This window comes from Anthonomus grandis, chromosome 7 (assembly GCF_022605725.1).
Source record: "Anthonomus grandis grandis chromosome 7, icAntGran1.3, whole genome shotgun sequence".
NCBI classification, from domain to species: Eukaryota; Metazoa; Arthropoda; class Insecta; order Coleoptera; family Curculionidae; genus Anthonomus; species Anthonomus grandis.
Genome location: NC_065552.1, coordinates 25351382 through 25373676, shown reverse-complemented (window position 1 = coordinate 25373676; position 22295 = coordinate 25351382).

Below are 22295 nucleotides of genomic sequence, written 5' to 3'. Positions count from 1 at the left end.
TTTTATTTGTAATTTTGTTTAAGCTAAGAGCAAATTGATGATTTTTTTTTTTCGTAATACAATGGCGACAAATAAAAAAAACCTTATTATACAGTAAGCAGATATAACATGGGCCAGGTTTATTTATTATCATATATAATAATAATAACGTTTATTAATCCATATCAACTTTATAACGCTGGATTCATTTGCAGCTTACATTTTTAACTCAGCAAAAGGTATCCATGCTGGTAACTTAATTGAGCAATAACTTCGACTAAAGAAAAAAATGTAATAAAAATTAAATGTAATTTATAATATTTGTACAAAGATATTAGTAGAATAAATATAGGTATAATCTAAAAAATATAAGAAATTTAATTAAAATATAATATATTTAAAGGTCTGGTTCTATAAACATATAAAAATACCCCTTATACTCCTATAATTCTATATTTTCTATAGTACGGGATGAATTTTTTAAACTAACAATATCTATCCCAAATATCACAGACCTTCCAGTGGATATCCATGAAATATCTAAACACATTACAAACTATCCAGTAACCTATATCGATATCCAGTGGATTTATCAATTTCCGCATGACTAATGATATTCCTAAATAAATATAGTATGTTATCCAGGGAATCTTCATATGTGGATACGTCATTTTAAAATTTAAACTTATTAATAAATAATTTATGAATAAATTAATTATCAAATCAAACCGCACAAAAAAATATCACATACGTCAAAAAGGCCTATAATCTATAATACACGTTTAACACTGTAGCAGTCATTGCTGGAAATGTATAGGAAAACAATTTATTCTTAATTGGTTGCTTACTTATTTTGGCTTTTTTGGATTAGACCTGAAATAAGAATGTATTTATATTTTTAATAAACTTTATAGTACAAGCAAAACTCAACTTTTACCCAATCAACTAAACTATTTCTTTATTATTTAATATAGGATTGCTAAATTATTTTAAGGAATAGCGAATTACTTTAATATTTAACTCCAAAATATATACTAATTAATGATTGTTACTTATTGTAATATATTTTAATAAGATACTATTGTTTTTTTACTAAATAATCATACTTTGTAGGAAGCATATAAAAATAAAACTGGAGGACTAGACAAATATAAATTTATAAAAAGGTGAATGTCCGAAATATTGGAAGATGAACTTGCAATGTTTAAGATGGTATCAAAGAAGAAAAGTGTTCAAGTTGTTAAAATTAACCTTTCTTATTCAAAGTATGATTTGATGCTATAATAACTTAATAGGAGATTTAAAATAATAAAACAAATTTATTTGGCTCCTTTCTTCGTTATGGTGCTATTTTTAATTTATTTTTTTTAGCTTCGTATCTTATGCTTTTTTTTATGCTCTTTCCACTTTAAGGCTTAATATTTAAATCAATTAAATTTAAACTTTTATGCTAATTTTACATAAAATAAGAAAATTTACTACATGTTTATTTTTACCTCAATTAAATCAAGTGCTTAAGGAATCAAATAAAAAAGTTATGAAAACTTTTATTTGTATATTTTATGGAAACTTCTTTCTCATGAAGAGAGTATTTAAGTAGGCCGAGCGAACACAGTACACTGTAACATATTAACATTTGTAATTGCAGAGATATGGTACTGTACATCCCTTAATAAAACACCCTGTATATTAGTAATAACTACTGATACATACAATCATTTTTGAGTAATTTTTGTTTGTGATACCATTGGAGAAACGATAATAAAAGTGAAGTGGCGCTCATATCCATTTATGTTATGCCTTATGAAAACTTTAATTAACTTCTATAGCAGTCTTTTTATAATATTTATTGTCATATAATGCTACTTAATAAATAATACGTAAAATGTCGAGATTGACTAGACAAATATGAATTTATAAAAAGGTGAATGTCCGAAATAATAGAACTAGGAAAAATAAGATCAAGTTGCACTGCGTAAGATGGTATCAAAGAAGAAAAGCATTCAAGTTATTAAAATTAACCTTTCTTATTCAAATTATGTTTATTTTGATGCTATAATAACTATATAGGAGACTTAAAATAATACAACATTAATTTATTTGGCTCCTTTCTTCGTTTTAGTGCTATTTACAATTTATTTTTTTAAAGCTTTTTTAAGGATTTTTTCAGCATAAAAGGTTTGTAAGCAGGTCAAAGTTAAGTCATTCAAGATAATATTTATTTCATTAAATTCACTGATTTAGCGGATGTAATTCAAAAAATTTAATAAATTGAGCTTTATGGTTTTGGGGTGAATTAGAAAAATTATATATCAATCGAGGATATTTTTAAAGCTGATAACCATACATAGTTATCAATGCTTCGTACATTTTAAAGTTTATATCAGTTATCATTTCTTATAAGCGCTAACGCTCCTCCGGTTTTATTATTATTTATAGTGCATCTCTAGCCTATACCCATCAATTCCAAGTTCATATTGCTGGATTTTCTCTGACATAAGGGTCTCTCCTAATAATAGTATCCTAGGTTTCCAATCATTAACTGAAATGATAGTACCCTCCTTATTGTTCAGTTAGTCCTGGCAATTTAAATAGACTATATCGGAGCCTAAAACAATATTTAAGTCCAATTGCTACTTTATATACCTTTTTTTATCCTAATACTGTAAATACCTAAAAAGATTAAAAGCATTTTATAGATATTTTGGAACACATAATCTGGTTTTTCAGGCACTCAAAATCATTTTTTCCTCTACTTTTAATTACACGAAATGGGTAATAAAATATTTTAATTGCCTAAAAATTTGAAATTAAATTAAAGAACTTTTTAAGGCAGTTCAAATGCTTGAAAAATTAAATAAATACTTAAAATAATAATAAATATAATTCTGGAGAATGTAATTCATTTTTTCCAGATAGTTAAAGTATTTTTTTTTATTTTCAACTGCCTGGAAGATTAATGAAATACATTAAATGCCTGTACACAAATGTCATTTTATAGATATTTTGACGCACGTAATCTATTTTCCCAGATAATTAAAATTTCTCACTTTTCAATGACCTGGAATGGCCAATAAAATATTTCAAATGTCTGAAAAAAACGATGTAAAATTAACAACTTTTTCAGACTAATAAGATAATTTTTGTAACTGCTTGGAAGGTTAATTAAACACTGGTTATTATAATTAAATAGGTATTAGAAAAAAATATAACTTTGGAACACGTCATTTAAAGTAGTAAAATGTCCAGATAGTTGTTAGTATTTTTCTTTCAATTGCCTGGAGTGGCCAATAAAATTTCCGCCAGAATTAAATAAAATGATTATTTTACAGGCATTATTAAAAACTTTGAGCTTATAACCTATTTTTCCACGAGGTTAAAGTCATTTTTGCGATTTATTTCTTTTGCTGCCTGCAAGGGTCAATTTAAATGACATTCAATATTAGTCATTCTACATAACTGAAAGAATAAAAAATTATAATTATAAAGTAATTTTTGAAAATAAACATTTTCTATCAACTCCTTCAATCTATTTTTCAAACAGGTACATTATTTCTTTTCTCTCTTATTTTTACAACATAATGGCCAATTAAATACTTACTCAAAGAATTCAATAAAATTATTATTTTAAGAACTCTTGAAAATTTGTAATAATTTAATATTTTCCCAGTTAATTGAGATAGTTTCTTAGTTGGAATTAATTTCTATATTTAAGCGGCTCACTATACATATATAATTTTTTTTTATATAAAAAAAAAAGTTTGCGAAAATTCTAGTTAAGCAATTAGAAGAAATTATTCATATCAACATATAAACTTAACCAAACTCAAACTAAAGAGTTTATAGGTATGTGGAAAATAAAAGGATAAATTTTGGCGCCCTCTATCAACTATTATCCAAAGCAAGGTATCAAAATTTACCCCTTTCAATCAATACTTAACCCTCTATTTCCAAACGTTTTACGTCCCGGCTGTCCCAATGCAGATTCCTGTATATAGGGATTAGTTAATTTACGTGCAAAAGGGTATTTTAGTTAGACGGTAGTCAGTTAGCGGTCTCTGATGTCAAAACCAGAATTTCCTGAATGATTATTAAGGGTGGAAATAGCTACCCCTAATTTCATAAAGAATAATGATGTTTTTTTTTGTAATTTTCATTTTTTTTCGTAAATTGCAAGGAGTCCGTTTTACATTCCTTTAAGGTAATCGATCTTATTTCCTATATTATTTCTACTCTACATTACCGATCTTACTAAAATCTGGATTTGTGAAATATTGAGTCTATTTGCCGATGATATGACTGTGGCAAAATTTAGACTTTTGCTTTATCAGTGCATATCACATACGTCTCTATAAAATAGAATTATCATTTTATTTATTTTTTTTAGCACAAATTGACTTGGTCATTGCTTTTAGTTTAGAATAGTCAACGAACTAGTCGCGTATGAGATCTCGGCGAAAGGACCTGCAGATTCTCAATATGGCAATTTTCTGCGCAGTTCCAGTTCCTTTTTCAGGTGAGGATCTCAAGACCACTAGCTAAGATAAATATTGGATGGATAGTAATACACCAAAGTGAAAATATATTTTTTTTTTGGCTATTGCTAAGTTGATGTCGTTTAGTATTGGTATATTAATAGTACTTTGCTGTTTTTTCGTTTTTGTTGAGAACTATGAGTTTGATATGAGTTTTATCCCAGTATATTTTTGCGTTTTCATTTTGACACAGTCTTCATTTCTTCTTTCGCTTTTCTTTCATTCTATTTTATTATTCCCATAAAATCTACATCTGTCATTAAGTACCTCTTAATACAATATTTACTTTTTGTAGTTTCTGGTACCAACAACCTAATCTTGTATGGCTGTGATAAGGCTCTCCGTTTCTGGTATTAAATTACTGCACGTTAGGTATATTACAGTTAAATTAGAATAAGCCTTATTAACATCCAGTGCTGCAAAAAACCTTCCATGTAGTTCAATAAAGCAAAGAGTTTATATATATGACAAATAGAATTGGTCCCAGTATTGTACCTTGTGACACACCTATATTTATTATCGCTGGATCGCTGAGGTTACCATTTAGTTTGATGTATTATTCTCTCTCTTTAAAGTAACTTTGTAGTACCTTGTTTGCTAGACCTCTAACCCCATAATGCTCTAACGTATCTAAAAGGATATTGTGAGGAACAGTACCAAAGGCCTTAGCAAGATCAATAAAAACAGCTATGCATTTTTTACCATTGTTTAGGTTTTTAGTGACTTCTGATGTTACTTTATATATAGCATGTTCTGTACTGATACCCTCTGAAAAGCCAAATTGATTCAAGTAAATTCAAAAACGTTTTTAAGCGATCTTTAATGCATTTTTCTGAAATTTCTGAAAAATTGCTTGTTAGGCTGATTGGCAATTTCTGCTGTGGTGCCTTTCTTATGTATTGCTGTGACAATCGACTGTTTAAAATATTTTGGTATTGAGCCGTTTGTGAAAATAAGGTTTACAATATGGCTCAAAGGCTTTTCTATAAAGTTATTGGTTATTTATATGGCTCGCGTTAGAATTTGATCTATTCCTGATGCAGCACTACATTTTAGTGTCAAAATATGTTTAATTATTTCATTTGTGTTTACCGGGGTTAAATATATTAAATTATTCGATGGTTCTAGGATGTCGGTAATAGCACGTCTTTCTCCGGTATTTATTTTTTCTTTCATTTTATTTCCAATATTTATGAAGTAATTATTGCAATAGTTGCCCATATCTTTATTTGATGTAAATTTCTTGCAGTTGGCGTTCACTATGCTTGCTTCTATCGCCCTGTCTGCTTTTGTGTTTGTCGGATTCTTTATGATTTGATAGATTTTTTTAATATTTTAACTTTTTTGCGAAATTTGGTCCTTATTATATTCAAATTTGGTTTTTTTTATTAGATCCTTCACGTAATTTCTAAACTCTCACGAATAGCAAATATTAGCTCTATGGATATCCATTCTTTTATCTTTCTGGCCTTATATTTGTTAGATCTTTCAACAACTTATTGTCAACTTAAGGTAGCTGTTAGGTCGGTACAAACACTTTACACTTTTAGATGTTTCAAATAATTTAGCACATATATTTTTTATACAGATATGCAAAACATAGATTGGAAGAACATTTATTAGACTCAGGACATAACTATGTGGAAACGTTTAAAGATAGCTGGAGTCATGACAGAGTCAAAGTCGGAATTGCCTGTAGAGCTGCAAGACCCTGACAAGATAAATGACAATTTTTTAGCAATATTTAAACAAAATATAGCTGATCCGGGTCTCATAGTTTTTTTTTGAGTCGATTAAACGTGATTCCACTGCTTTTGACTTTTCCTTACCTCCTCAGGTAGAGATACGCAAAGGCATTGATGAGTTAAAGTCAAATGCGCCGGGTATTGATGACATGTCACTTTTTATGGTAAATGTAAGCATCCCTTTTCTATATAATATCCCCATTCTATAACTTCACTATCTCGAATTACCGATTTAAGACCTGTAAGTCTTTCGCCTGTTTTGAGTAAGCTTCTTGAGAAAGTGGTGTATAGACAAATGTTGTCTTTTGTTGATAGTGTCGGTTTGCTGCCTTCCACTCAGTCACATTTTCGTCCCGATTTTAGTACGACAAGCACTTTAATGAATTTAAATGATTCAATAATTTTAGACTTGGATAAAATGCTGGCTACTATACTAGTCTTACTCGATTATTCAAAAGCATTCGATTGTGTTGATCGTAATCTTATGTGTGCTAAATTAAAGTACTTTGGATTTTCCGATTGAGTGGTTTGCTTTTTTAAATGAAGTGATAAAAGCCGTTTCTTCACCTGTATCAAGAAGCCTAACCGAACATAATTTAGTATACGCCATATTAAATTTTCCAAAAATTCAAAACAAAGTAAAACATTTAAAATACCGTAATTATAAAAACATCAGTTCTGAGGATTTTCGCTGAGATGCTGAACAAAAGATTTATGGGACAATGCTAAAAAATTTACTTTATCATCCAATAAGACACAATGATCACAATGAATTATGTGATCCAGCACAGATTTGCAACTTTTTTTCATCTACTTTTCAAGTTCCTAACTCTGCGTCAAATGACAAAATCTTTTTCTATCGTTCAAATGTCCATCCCAATATTAATATCAAACTAAATTTTACACTTATAGATGAGAATTCCCTGTTAAAGATTGTGACTAGTATATTCACTGGGGTAATTGTCGATGATAGTATATCAGTAAGGGATATTACGCTTTGCTTTCCATACTGCATTCCACCCTTATTAAATATAAAAAATTTCCTGTATTTTAGAAACTTATTTTTAATTTTCATGGAAAAAAGCAATCGTGAAACCGCTAGCTGAAAATACGAATCCCAAGGAACTAAAGGATCTAAGACCTATCAGTATTCTTTCGGTAGTTTCTAAACTTCTTGAAAAACATATTATTAAATAATTGTACGACTTCCTAAACACGTCAAATTTTATCCCATCGTGTCAGTCAGGATTCCGAACTGGTTACAGCAGCTCTACTTGTTTAGTTAATCTTTTAAATGATCACGTCACAGTGAAGATGAGAAACTAATAACTTGCCTGGCATTTCTCGATTTCAGCAAAGCATTCGATACGATTAGCCACATTATGCTATTAGCCAAGTTTCATGACTTTCTGATAATTCTATAAAATTTTTCGAACAATATTTAATAGATAGATCCTTTTGTGTGGAAATTGTGATAGATTTTCAAAGCGTTCGATCTGAATTTGTACCAATTGCCACAGGTGTGCCTCATGGCTTAATTTTGGGCCCTCTGTTGTTTTCCATATATGTTGCAGATATGAGCAATTCTATTGAGAACTCAAAAATTCAACAACATGCTGATGATTCTCAAATATACACTTCATTTTCTTTAGATTATGTAAATGAAAATATTGACAAATTTAACACGGACTTACATAATTTAAAAAAATTATTCGATGATCATAATTTAAAAGTAAACTTCTCTAAATCCTGTACGCTATTTTTTAATGCTAAATATCAAATTAAAAGAATTATTATCTATTTGTTCCACAAATAGATAAAATGCCTCAGTTTCGGAGGTGAAAAATCTGGGTATACTTTTTGAAGATTCGCTAATATTTTAAGTCCCTGTTCATAATAAATTAAAAATTGCTTATGTGAGATTAAAAAACACACCATCATACAAGATTTGTTAATAAATACAGGGTACCTCAACATCGCACTGCAACTTTTCAGAAATCTTTTACATACATAGGGATTAAATTGTGGAATGATTTACCAGATGAAGTAAAGGAATTTACTTATAAAAGATTCCTAAAATGCGCTAAGTAATTTCTTATTAATGAGCAAAAATATAATAAAAAAAACCTACATTTCTTCCAAACCATACGTGCTGTGCTGTTGTCAGATTTTCCCGTTAAAATAAGATAGGATAACCTGTAAAATTAAAATATTTACTGTTAGCTTCTCTTGTTTTGTCTCGCGCACGCCTTTTGCCATTTTTTTTCTGCTAGTTGCTGTTTCATTAGAAATCTTAGAACCTCTGTTATTTCTATTATACACCTATGATATGAATCAAACAACTAGATACTCTTAAATACAGTCCTATACCGATGACACATATGTGTTATACGCCTTTAATCCTAGATATTATAAAAATACAGAAACTGAAATTAACAGTGACTTATTCAACATTTGTCAGTATAGTAGAAGGCATGGACTGAGGTTAAATACTGATAAAAACAAGGTTTTTACATCAAGCCCCGACTCAGAGCTTCTCAAGGGATACATTCATCTTGAGTTGGAGGGTTAGCAGCTTTTCTACTCGAACACAGCTAAAAATTTAGGAATTGTTTATGAAACAAGGCTTTGAGAATAGGTGGTCTTATAAATTTAGTTATTTATTTCGATCAGAGTTTATTCTTTGACTTTAATTTAAATGCGTCTGTCTTTGCAAGAGTCGGTAAATGTTATCAAAATTTTTTATGAATGTTTTGAAAATGCTACTATAGCTGCAAGGCTGTATGCTCAACGTTTTCCTCAAAACCGACGTCTGAGTAGAGGCATATTTCTTCGTTTGGCCGTCGTTTTCGGACAACAGCTAATGTAGTCCATCCAACCTACCGTAGACAAGGTCGCAGGAGAATGGAGGAAAACATAAGAAATTGTTTGGTCTGTGTAGAAATTGATCCGCACTTAAGCATCAGAACTATTTCAGGCGATTTAGGCAAACCTCGTTCTGTAGTTCACAAAATTTTGCAGGAACACAGGTATAATACAATTTTTCAAAAATAAGCCTAGATACTTTTTAATTTTTAAGATAATTTTTTTTTGCATATAGATTTCATCCATTCCATATAGTACTCCACCAGGCATTAAATCTAGAAGACTATGACAGAAGACTAGATTATTGTCATTGGATGGAAAATATGTTGCTCGAAAATCCAAATTTTTTCATCGAAATTTTATGGACAGACAAAGCAACGTTTAATAGTGGCGGAGGAGTTAACAGACATAATATGCACTATTGGTCTGAAACTGACCCTCCTTGGATGCGCGAGATCCAGCATCAGGGAAGATGGATTGTTAATGTCTAGTGTGGTGTAATAGGATCTCAGGTTATAGGTCCATTTTTATTTGATGAGAGCTTAACTGGAGAACGATATCTTAGATTTTTAAGAAATGAGCTCCCAGCATTATTAGAAGAGGTGCCTCTGTTTATAAGAGCCAACATGTTTTTACAACATGACGGATGCCCGGCTCATTTCGCGGTACAAGTGCGAACGTTCCTTAATCAGCGGTACCCTGATCGGTGGATTAGCAGAGGTAGCTTTTTCCCATGGCCGGCAAGGTAATTTTATCGTTATAGAAACATTATTAGATTACATTGCATATACTTGCAGATCGCCAGATTTAATCTGCCTTAACTTTTATTTATGGGGTAGAATAAAAGTCATTGTATTTTCTTTGATTCCTACCAATAGAGAAGATATGAAACAGCGAATAAGGGGCGCTATTCGGAGTTTACCAGCCGCAGAAATAGAGGCAGCCGTGGAATCAACCCGACGAAGAGTTCAAAATTGTATAGAACAAGACGGACGACAATTCGAACACCTCGGCAGGCATTAGATTAGTGTAGGAATTAAAATAATATTATTTTTTATTCCATTTAAAATAAGCAAGATTTTTATCTTTTTTCAGTTTAATCGGTACCAAGTGCAAAAACTGTCAAAATATTTTTGTCGTGTTACAATGACGCGTCGACGTTGATAAATATTTAAAACGTTCCTATGCATAGTTTTCCTAGTTTTCCCATAAACATTGATTTATTACCTGATTTATTACCAATGAAACCTCCTGTATAAAGAAGTGTATAAATAATTACGACACTATCAATGAAATTATTATTTCTACTCATTAGGACAAATTATTTTTATCTAAACATATAAATATTAACATTGCATGTTTTTATACAGTTTTAGATAACATTGTTATTAACCACATCCCTAGAATTAAGATCAATAAGGGACAATACCCTCTATGGTTTTCCAAACACAAAATCAATCTAATTAAAAATAAACAAAAGGTACATAAAATGTGGAAACTGTACCGAAGACAATCTGATTACGACAACTTTTTAAATTTACGCAAAACAGTAAAGATTAATATACGCAATGATTACAAAGATTATATTTATAAAACAGAAATAAATATTGTCAAAGACATTAAATATTTTTGGTCATTTTTTCACAACAAAAAAAACACTAAAAGCTTACCAATAAAAATGAAATTTAATGATCAGGAAGCTTCGAATTGTGTTGACATTAGTGAACTCTTTTCTAAGTATTTTAGTGGAGTATTTGAACCTTCTGATACACCAACTTTAATTGAGCCTAGTCAATGTCAAGAATATTTTGTAGTTAACAATATTGATAAATGACATTAAATCCGCACTTATATCTATGGATCCTAAAAAGGGACCTGGCCCAGACGGTTTTCCTTCATTTTTTTTGAAGTCTTGTCCTAGCTTGTGCGAGCCTTTGCATATTTTGTATAATCAATCTTTATCCAGCGGCATTTTTTCTAATATTTGGACAACAGCTCAAATTGTGCCAGTATTTAAATCTGGAGAAGAAACTTATGTACGGAATTACATGCCTATTTTCCTACTTAGTCATTTTGGTAAACTTTTTGAATCTTTGCTGTTAAAACAATTATTCTTTAAGGTCAAAGAAGCTATTGATGTTAACCAACATGGCTTTTTCCAAAAAAGATCGGGAATAACCAATTTAATACCATTTATTCAGAGTATAAACGAAAGTATGGATAGTGGTCTGGAAACTTGTGCCGTGTACACTGACTTTTCCAAGGCTTTTGATAAAGTACATCATCCTACACTTTTCGTGAAGTTGGAGAATTTCGGTGTGCACGAGGCCCTGCTCAAACTCATTAAAAGTTATCTAACAAATCGCTCTCAGTACGTTGTCGTAAATGGAGTAAAGTCTTCTTGTACAACCGTAACTTCAGGAGTACCGCAAGGTTCTCATTTGGGACCGATTTTGTTCTCAATTTTTTTAAATGACATTGGTCAATGTTTCTTTACCTGTAGATATGCATATGCAGATGACCTAAAAATCTTTACAACAATTAAGAAGGTATCAGATTTTCGTGCCCTGCAATCCGATCCTGCAAATTTTCAAAGGTACTGTACCTTAAATAAATTATTTATTAATCCAGAAAAATGTCATTACAGTTTTTTAGCAGAAAACTATCTCAGACACAAAACAAATGTGATGTCTATCTCGGGGGCACTATCCTGAAGTATGTGGAGTTTATTAAGGATTTAGGTGTGACGTTGGATTCCAGACTGCTCTTCGACGTTCATATAGAAAACATTGTTCAGAAAGCTCTAAAAAATCTAGGTTTTATAATTCGAATTACAAAGGGTTTTAGTAATCAATCATCATTAATATTATTATATAATGCGTTCGTTAAACCTACTATAGAATATGCGACAGTGGCTTGGAATCCGATGTATCACAAATATATTGACCAAATTGAAAGAGTTCAACGAAAGTAAATATAGTAAATTTTCGCTTTAATAGACAGAGACTTTTTTTACTTACTATGATAACTTAAAATTTTATGGTATGAAGCCCTTAGAGAGTCGTAGAAACAATTTTGATTTAATATTGATTTATAAAATTATTAATAATTTAATAGACTGCCCTTTCTGTCTGGAAAATTTACATATCAACGTTAATCCTTATATTTTGCGTAATAGATCGACCTTTAGCATCTCAAGATATTCTTCAAACTATTTGTCTAACTCTCCATTGTTCAGATGCGCCCGTAGTTTTAATAATTTTCAAGAAACTAATTTGAATGATGATATATTTTTCTCCAGTATGGCTTCATTTAAGCGATACTTAAAAAATTCTACCTAATTTTGTAAAGAACGATAAATATTGTCCTTTTTTTCCCTATTGTCATTATTCATATGTATATATGCTTCTTTATTGTTTATAAAAGATACTATTAAATAAGTTAGTTAGGTTTATATTGCTTGGTGCATTTGTTAGGTTTGGTGAAAATGTAATGTTTGGCAAAGCGCTTACTTGTATTTAAATTCATAAGATACTTTGTGCTTTCCTGTTATTGGATTGCTTAGTCTATCTGTAGGAGAGCTTTGTACTTATAAAGCAATAAAAGTGCTTTTAAATAAAAGTTGTTTTAAAAAAATCGGTGCAGCCAAAGCCTACTTCTTACCATTTCTCTCATTTAAGATAGAAACTCTCCCCACTACTTTATTTGACATTTGACAGAAATGGTTGTCAAAACATTTTTGTCAGGAATACTTTGTAGATTATTTCGATAATATTTTGGGATGCAAGTTATCAAAGGTTTTTTGGAAAAAATAGACTTTAAAGTTTTTAAGTAGCTAAAACGCCCTCTAGGGGTTGACCAATGAACTTCAAAATATTTTCCAGCTATTTTTTTTGGGCCTCTTTTATACTCATTTTTTTTTCAACGCTCTGGGCCTGAGATACAGCCGAGGAACATTCTTAATGGGACACCCTGTACATTATAAAATTCATTGTTCAACTTTTAGTGGATTGTAGTAATAATTAAATACGCAGGGTATTCAAAAAATACTTAAAAAGAGATATTTCAATGGGTGATTCCTTGTAAAAGAATATGAGAAAAGTTTCTATAAACATGGGTCCGGAAATGCACAGGTTTCAAGATACAGGGTGATACATTTTTTTTTAAATATTATTTTTGTATTAATATATTAATATTAAAAAAATATTTACTCAATTCTTTTGAAATTTGGCAGTATTACTTGTTGTATTAAGAGGCTAATTTGGCCTTAATTAGATTAAAATTATAAGGTCCAGTGGCGTCCCGGGGGACCTCTTAGCAAATATTATTGGCAAAAAAATTTACGTCACTGCGTTTCTTTCAACTTTAATATTTGTTGTTTGATTAAATATTTAAAAGTACAACTTTTTTACTTCTTGTAGTTTTTTCGTATCTCACTTCGTTTCTGACAAAAAAAAATAAATACCGTTTTATTGCATGCCACTGGACAAAATTGGTAAAAAAATCACTGGTGCCTTGGACAACAAAAAAAAATTATTTTTGCATGGAGGTTTGACATTTACAAGTGTCAGTTCTCCTAGAAAAATAATTAATATTAATAAAAAATAATATTAAAAAAAAAATGTATCACCCTATACTTTGAAAACTGTGCATTTTCGGACCCATGTTTATAGAAACTTTTTCTCATATTTTTTTTACAAGAAATCACCCATTGAAATCTCTCCGCCTATTTTTCGAACACCATGTATAGGAGGACGTATTTGTATGTTTTTCTCATAGGCATCTAATAAATGCATGTATAATTAAAGGATTAATTTAAGATTAGCGGTTTGGTAATTAGACATGCTAGAATTCGCCCTTTAAGATATACCGATATATTACCAATAAGTGAGTTTGATCCTGTTATTTGTGACATTAGTGAATTTTAACATCTTAATCAAATCACGTGTCCTTACAAAATATTTAATTAAACCCTTACGACTGCTTTACATTTACAGCAAAAACTCTTTAAAAACATTTAAATATTATCTTATCAACGTACCGCATTATTCCGGCACTTACCCAACACCACCCCTTGCCCCTAACCCCCATTAGTCACACCACCCATATTCCTAGCTGCAAAATTTTCTTAAGAGTATTGACGTACCACCGTAGATGCCTGGTTCTAAGGCGTCGCCTATAGCCGTTTCCCGGGCAACCCCGTCTAACCAATAAGATATAAGTATGCGGCGCGTCTTAACTTTTTGAAAGGGACCTAAGAATGCGGGAATAAGAGCGAGATTCGCGTGAGATAGGGTCCGCATTTTAAAAACGGAAGGTGGAGTTAACGTAAGACTACGGCGGGTTTTGCTAGGGGATGTTTAGCCATGTGGGTAGGTTAATGTTAATGAAAGGGGTGGGGGAGGGGTGGTGAAGGGCAGGGAGGGCGGCTTATAGTTTTTGAGAGGTCGGATCTAAGGGTAAAAGGGTTTGGGTGGGTTTATCAAGGAAGGCTCGGCTTTGATGATTTTTTTTTAGTTTATTTATGTAAACTTAAGAATAATAAAGAGAACAAAATAGCTTTATTGAAGAAACTGATGATCATCAGATTGTATATATTAAATTTGACCATGGATTTTCTAAGTGTATTCTGGGAACGACGATTACATTTATGGCCCAACATTTGCTGCAAGGATTGGGAAAACCCAGGAAAACCCAATCAGACCGTTTACCCTAAAATATTTAATTTAAGCCTATTTTATTTCTAAAGGTCAAAAATTTTGGTGCTGCTAAAAGCTTGGTTAGTATGTTAACTTCTTGATTACCTGTGTATATATATAGACAATTTTAATTACATTTTTCTCAAATTGCTCTCTAGAAAAATGATATTTAGTATCAATATGTTTTAAGCTTTTATGACTAGTTGAATTCTTTGCAATACTTATACACCCGGTATTATCTTTGTAAATAACCACTGGATTTAAAATATCTATATTAATGCTGTTAGCCAAAGATTTCAACCATAATGCTTCTTTTACACTTTCAAATACTGTACCTCTGTCGATGAAACAGCGACAGTAATTTGTCTTTTTGTATTCCAACAAATAGTTGCATTTTCAAACAATTTAAATAAATAAACTGTTGTGCTTTTTCTATCAGTATCTACACTGCCACCCCAATCTGAATCAACAAAACCTACTAAAAATTCATTATATTCCTGTTGTGTGTAATTTAATTTAATATCTATTGAACCCTTTAAATATCTTAAGGCCCATTTTATTGCCTATTGCCAAAGTTCTTTATTAAAATTATTCCTAAATTCACTTAAAAGTTAAAATGTTAACTACTACACTTAAATCTGGTCTGGTCGGCTACAAGGAGCATAATATATTTCATCCGAATTTATTGCTACGTAGTCTAATTTACATTTAGGGGACTACTGATAGATTTGCAGTCATTCATATTAAATTTTATTTTAATATAAGCACTTTGGTCTAAACTAATTTTAATACTATCACGTAAAATTTTAATCTTTAAAAATAATTTAATACCATTAGAAACTTGTTCGTTAAATATTGCTTGAAACAATTCATTGTGTCAATATTCTTAGTTAAAATTACTCTTTCATCAACGTAGAGTACAATAAAAATATTCTTTGAAATATCTAAAGGTGAGTTTTTAAAACCTTTTTCTAAAAGAGTTTCCTCAAACTCTTCAAACCAACATCTTGCTGCCTGTTTCAAACCATACAAGGCATTAGTTAATTTGTAAACTTCATTATTCTTACTTTTTATTCCCTCAGGAACTTGCATATAAACCTCTTCTCTTAATTTACCATTTAAAAATGTAGTTTTCACATCCATGTGATGTACCAATAAACAATGTTGATTTGCAAATGGTATCAAAAACCTAAAACCACATATTCGAGCTACAGGGGCAAAGGTTTCATTATTATCGACATGGTATTTTTGACTAAATCCTTTTGCTACTAAGCGAGCTTTATTATTTATTGGGTTTCCATACTCGTCATTTTTAAGAGAAAACACCTATTTACAAGTAACTATGGTTTTAGTTTCTGGTCTTTGAACTAAGGTCCAGGTATTTTTTGTTAATAATAAATTTATTTCATCATTTATAGCACCTTCGCATTCTTTTCTATTGTCCCTACTCCTAATTTCTTGATAAGAAGTTGGTAAACTACTAATAATAGATTGAGTGCGTATAAGATAATTAATAATACTATCTTCATTTTAAGAAATTGAAGGTAATTGACTAATTCTTTTACTTTTTCGAACATCAAAGGTGGCACTCTTTAAATTTTGTTTTTCTTTGTCTTGAAATAAACATCCATTTGTATTTACTACTGATTTTGACGTTAGGTTAGAAATAACAGTTTGGGCTCTAGATTTATTTATATCTGGTTTAACACCTCCAGATTTATTTATATCTGTTTTTACACAGAGTTATGAAATTGAATCACTGATTTTGACAAGTCAGAAAGATCAGTTTTAATTAGAGGTTTTTGCAAACTCACCTCTTTACATAAAGGCCTCGTTTTTAAATAATTATTCGAAAGCATTCGACATGATTAACCATCAGTTACTAATTTCTAAACTTAAATGTTATGGTTTTGATTTATCCGCTCTAGAATTACTTACATCTTATCTTTTTCAAAGAAGTATATTATATTACGGTAATTGTTCCGAAAAGCTCCATATTTTATCTAGAGTTCCACAGGGCTCGATTTTGGGTCATTTACTTTTTATTAGCTATACGTCGCATTTAGTAACCTCTTTGAAACACTGCAAGATTGTTGCTTATGCTGATGATACGCAACTCTATATTTCATTTGACCCTTATAGCTTCCAGTAATTTAAATTGAAGCCAGTGATATAGCTACTAATGAACTTGCTCAAATTTGCCGTTTATTATCAGAACATAATTTAAATTTAAATTCGATAAAATCTAATGTGATTTATTTGCAAGCGAGAAAAAGGTTGAACTTTTGAAGGATAATATTAAGATTTTTATTGATCATATTCCACTCAGTATGTGAATATCGGTCACAACTTGGGTCTATTATCGGATTCACAACTAAAATTTGTTTGGCACGTTGCTGATGTTAGGAAGAAAGCAATTTATAGCTTAAAGTTATTGTATTGTAATCGTCATTACCTTAATTTTAATTTAAGAAAGGTATTGCATATTGTAGATTTATTTTTGGTCTAAACAGCGCGATCACATACTTTAGAAATTGGGTTTACTTCGATGGCTAAGAATAAAAAACTGCTGGAGACTTTATCTGGGTGTCTTTCTAGATCAGATTATAAACTTTTGCGCCCGAAATACGTAATTAGATAGTATTTTTGTTGCAAGGTAACACATACTTCACAGTGGTAATATCAGGCATAGATATTTGTTCAATCTTACTAAATTTAGAATATTTAAAATTTCTATCTAAATTTAGAATTTAGAATCTTACTTTCATTTTTTTAAACATCTTTTTTTTACCTCAATTTCACTTTTAAACCAGTTGCCAGTAAAGTTTAGAAGTTTTAATGTTTTAAAGTTTAGGTATAAGATTAAAACCATGCTTTTTGAATCAGATAAACTAATGATTTATCTATTGATTAACTATAATCGTTTATCTATTACATGTACTTATGTCTCCTGCAGCTTTTAACTACAATTTATGTCTTTATTGTTAAATATTCTTATTTAGTTATAATTTAATATGTTCCATGTTTCTGTTATCCTACATTAGCAATCGAACAGAGTGTGTTAAATAGATATAGTGTTTCTGATCCTTTAATAATTTATAATGGGGTATCTAAGAGTAGTGTTTAGGGTACAATATGAATACATCAAGATTTGATTCTAAATTAAAGCATTGCTTATATAATCTTCTCACCTGAACAGCTTAATAAAACTGCAGATACTAGAATTGATAACGATTTGCTAGCTTTGTGTAACATATTTTTTGGAAATAAAAATATTTTTAGAAATTTATAGGATAATATAAATGTTAAAATAGCGGATGTGAAAATGCATGGCTATTGTGGATAAATGGCCGAGTTTGGGTCTGTCAACTGATTCTTATCTGCGTTTCAGGCTAGTGACATTATTTATGATATTTATAGGCCTACAATTAGTTATTTTTAATATTTAATTTCTATACAGGGATGACAACAGATATTTTAAATTAATCAAGTACTATCCAATACTTAAAACATAAAAGCCATAATAAACCTAATTAGGAAAACTGAACAAAAAATCAGCAAAACAAAATTTCACGTGTGAACTGCTAACGCCTTTACAGTAGATTTTATCTTCCTATTGAATATACATAGGGTCTATCGACGAAAATAACTTGACTCAAAAAAAAAAATTGACTCAGGTCAGTTATTTCTTAAAAAAACTACAACGTAAACTCATGCCAAACTACTTACTGTTAATAGCCTACACATACTTTAATTATAATGCTTTCCTCACAAAACACATTCACAAATTTGAAAACCGGAATCACATATATCTCGACAACTTCAAAAACAAATTAGTACACTCTTTTCTTTTAATACATCTTTATCTAATCACTCATATTTTATCACATTTAATAGATTCCTATCAATTCTTTTATGCCATAAATACTATCAAAATCGCTTGAAATATAAATTAAAATCTCATATGATACACAAACTTTTTAATATAATGTGGATTATTTTCAACCGCAACTGGTCAACTACTGGTCAACTACATCTTCTAGATTTCTTAATAAAATAAATAAGGTAAATTTATAATAGTCGGTTTATAAAATATTCTCATCGTCTTGTTCCCCTAAAAACAAGTCTTGCCCACTGGTAAAAGTATCAAAAACCAGTTACGAATATTTAAAAACTAACTGATTTTCTTGATTTCAAATCCAGTTTTGTTTTCTTTCAAGAATGTTACGTTCCCAAAATCCGTGAGAACCTTAATGTATATCCAAACTAGTTTATATGATTACATTGTGTGGTTGAGTCAATTCACTATTCGGTTCATTTATTTTAAATTGTATGTCAATTTATATTTCGATAAGAATATTATCATATTCATCATATTATATAACTCTTGTTGATGTTAAATCAACAGATCCTTCAAGGCGTATTTGGTAAACTGAAAAATGTATTGAGTAAAATTTTTGCTGTCAGTGTACTGAAACTTAAGTTTATGGCATATAAGTAGGTTTAAAAATTTTATAGTCGGGAAAGGCAGGGAAGAAGACTTGCCAAATTTGTTTAGATTTGTAAATTCCTAACATCCAAATATTTCTTTCATCATGAAAGAAGAAAGAGATTGTTATTCGACTTTTCTAGACTTTCTAATTCATAAATGTAACGGTAAATTAATTTTTAAAATAGTGCATAAATTCCGATAATATAATTCAGTACCCTTTTATTATCCTTATTCTTACGAATTTGTTTTCTTCAACTTCCTTTTGTATAGACTGTTTAATATCCTCCTGTTAAAAGAAACAATCGCAAGAAGACTACATAATATATTATAAAATAATACATTGCTCTTAACAATGAATTTTTCCTTTATCTATTAGATAAAATATATTAAACATTTTTAAACAATATAAATTGACCTATATTATTTTTTTTGGTTCAATCATATGGTTTAATCTTATTAATCAAAATTATGTTTTTTTAAGTGGAATACTTTGTATATTTATAGATTAAAAATTTTTTCTTATTTTTGCCGTTTTGTATAATAGTATACACTTTTTTCATAAATACACAAATAAATGACAATTTTTTAAAATTAAATGCATAATTTTATAGTAGGCCATGGCTATTATTTATGAAGAGAAACAAAAATAAATGTCAAAGATGTGTATCTTATCGGTTTTTTGATTGACTTTTGGTCTATTTGCCGAAACCACTTTATTTTTGTTCTTTTAGTATATTTAATTAATTCATACTTATCAAGTTCTTCGAATAATGGCAGCGTATGAAAATTACGAAACATATAATATGGTAGTATATTTTATACAGAGTACTAAAAATTTCGAAGAAGTTTCGAAGAAGTAAGCTACAATGGCTACGAAAATCTCTAATATCATTATAAGTTTGTGGTTGTTTTGCACTTTCCATGATTGGGTCATAATTACTTAATGGAAAGCATTATGTATATGTGAATTACCAGGAAAGTGAGATATTAATATATAATTATGATGTGCCACGGGAGTCCGTCCTAGGCCTTATAACCTTAAAATTTAACAAAACTAAGTATATTCTTTTTAAACAAAAAAATAAGAAAAAAAATCAAATTAATACAAGCCTAAATTGAGTATATTTGGAAAAAATCAGTAGTATAAATGATTTGGGACCTACATTGGATGAGAATCTTAATTGAAGTAACCATATTGAACATTATGGAAAATAAAATGATACCTTTTACTGGAGCTTTTAACAAATGTAAATATATTCTAAGTAATGCAAGGTAATATAAAATATGTATTATACGTATATCCTTTTAATCTTGCGATATCTTATACCAGTGTGGGGAACCAGTTGTAAATCAAATTTTCAAAAAGTTGAAATTCTACGGTATAAGATGCTTAGAAATTTGCTTCATCTATTCTATATTATGCCTTCAAATGATATACAGGGTGTCCCGGTTCATGTGGGAAATCTTTCGGATCCAGGTAGAACATCGAAAAATAATACCGAACGGTCCTATAAAAAAATTTCTTACAGGCCTTCTTTACGAAGATACAGCCTCCTAAAGGACGCTGCTGGAAATTGGTTTTTCATAAATTACTTTTAAACTACCGGGTAGAATTTAATAAAAATTTTAGGTGATGAACACTATTAGGGACCTCTTAAAATGACATCCTTAAAATACATTTACCTTCTTTACTTTACCAGGCGCGGACAAGGTTGTATACTTTAATGCGTATATTTTTAACACGCTGTATGTTAAAGTCTAAAAAAAAAATAAATTTGGATACCTTGAACCCTAGGCTAAAAAAAAGATACTCTTGTTCATTATCGATAAAATGAACCATTTTGGAGAAAAAAAATAATAAACGAGCCAATGTTTTTTTTTTAAATGAGATAAGTATGCCAGTTATTCAAAGACCAGAAAATTTCGATGTAAGTCATTTAATTTAAAAAAAATACATGTTCCTAAAAATACAGTGGTGTCCTAAAAAATACTTTGACAAAATATTTCCTATTTATTATACGTTAATTTCTTTTTTGTTATTCTTAGGATAAAAACTAAATATAAAAAAAACTAAAAAAATAATGTAAACCAATTGTATTGTACCTGACTTATTTATTGGAATTTTTGCATTTTTGAACGCATTATTATTACAAACGTTGCTATACTCCAAATTTAGCAAATACCTATCATTTAAACCTAATCTTTGTCAACATATTCATGGTTTATTTGATAATATTTTTTTAATTTTTGTATTTTTTGGTAACTTTTCATTTAAATTACGTCAAAATATGGAGTTTATTTTTATTAGAGGATGCATCTTATGTATGGTCTGGCGTCTTGCAATGCATTGGAAGCAAAAAGATTGTACGAAGAAAGATTTCCCAATCGCATTATTCCGGATCAGAAGATTTCTGTTTTCCACTTAATTAGGTAATACTATTAAATTTCCTTAATACAATTTTAGGATGTAAAAAAAAAAAAAGAATAATGGTGGTCGGAGAACAGCACGTATAGTGCAATTGGAAGAAAATATTTTAGACGCTGTAGCTGACACTCCTACAACGAGTACTCGAAAATCAGCCGCTCAGCTTCATTCGTCCAAAACTATTGTACATATGTTACTTCAAGAACAAGTGTTGTACCTATATCACTTACAAAAAGTGCATGAACTACTGTCCAGAGATGTTGCTCCTAGAATATACTTCGCAAACGGCTGTTAGCTCAGCAGCGAAATAACCCTAACTTTATCGGCACAGCATGAAGCAGGGTTTACCAAAAATGGAATTGAAAACTTACATAACTCGCATGTATGGGCTGATGAAAATCCCTGTGATACTTATTTCTTATCACCAACATCAATTCCAATCAATAAATATCTGGGCAGGAATTATTGGCAATTTTTTGATTGGGCCATTTGAACTGCCACCACGTTTAAACGGAGAACTTTATTTGGAGTTCTTCCAGAACAATCTTCCAGATT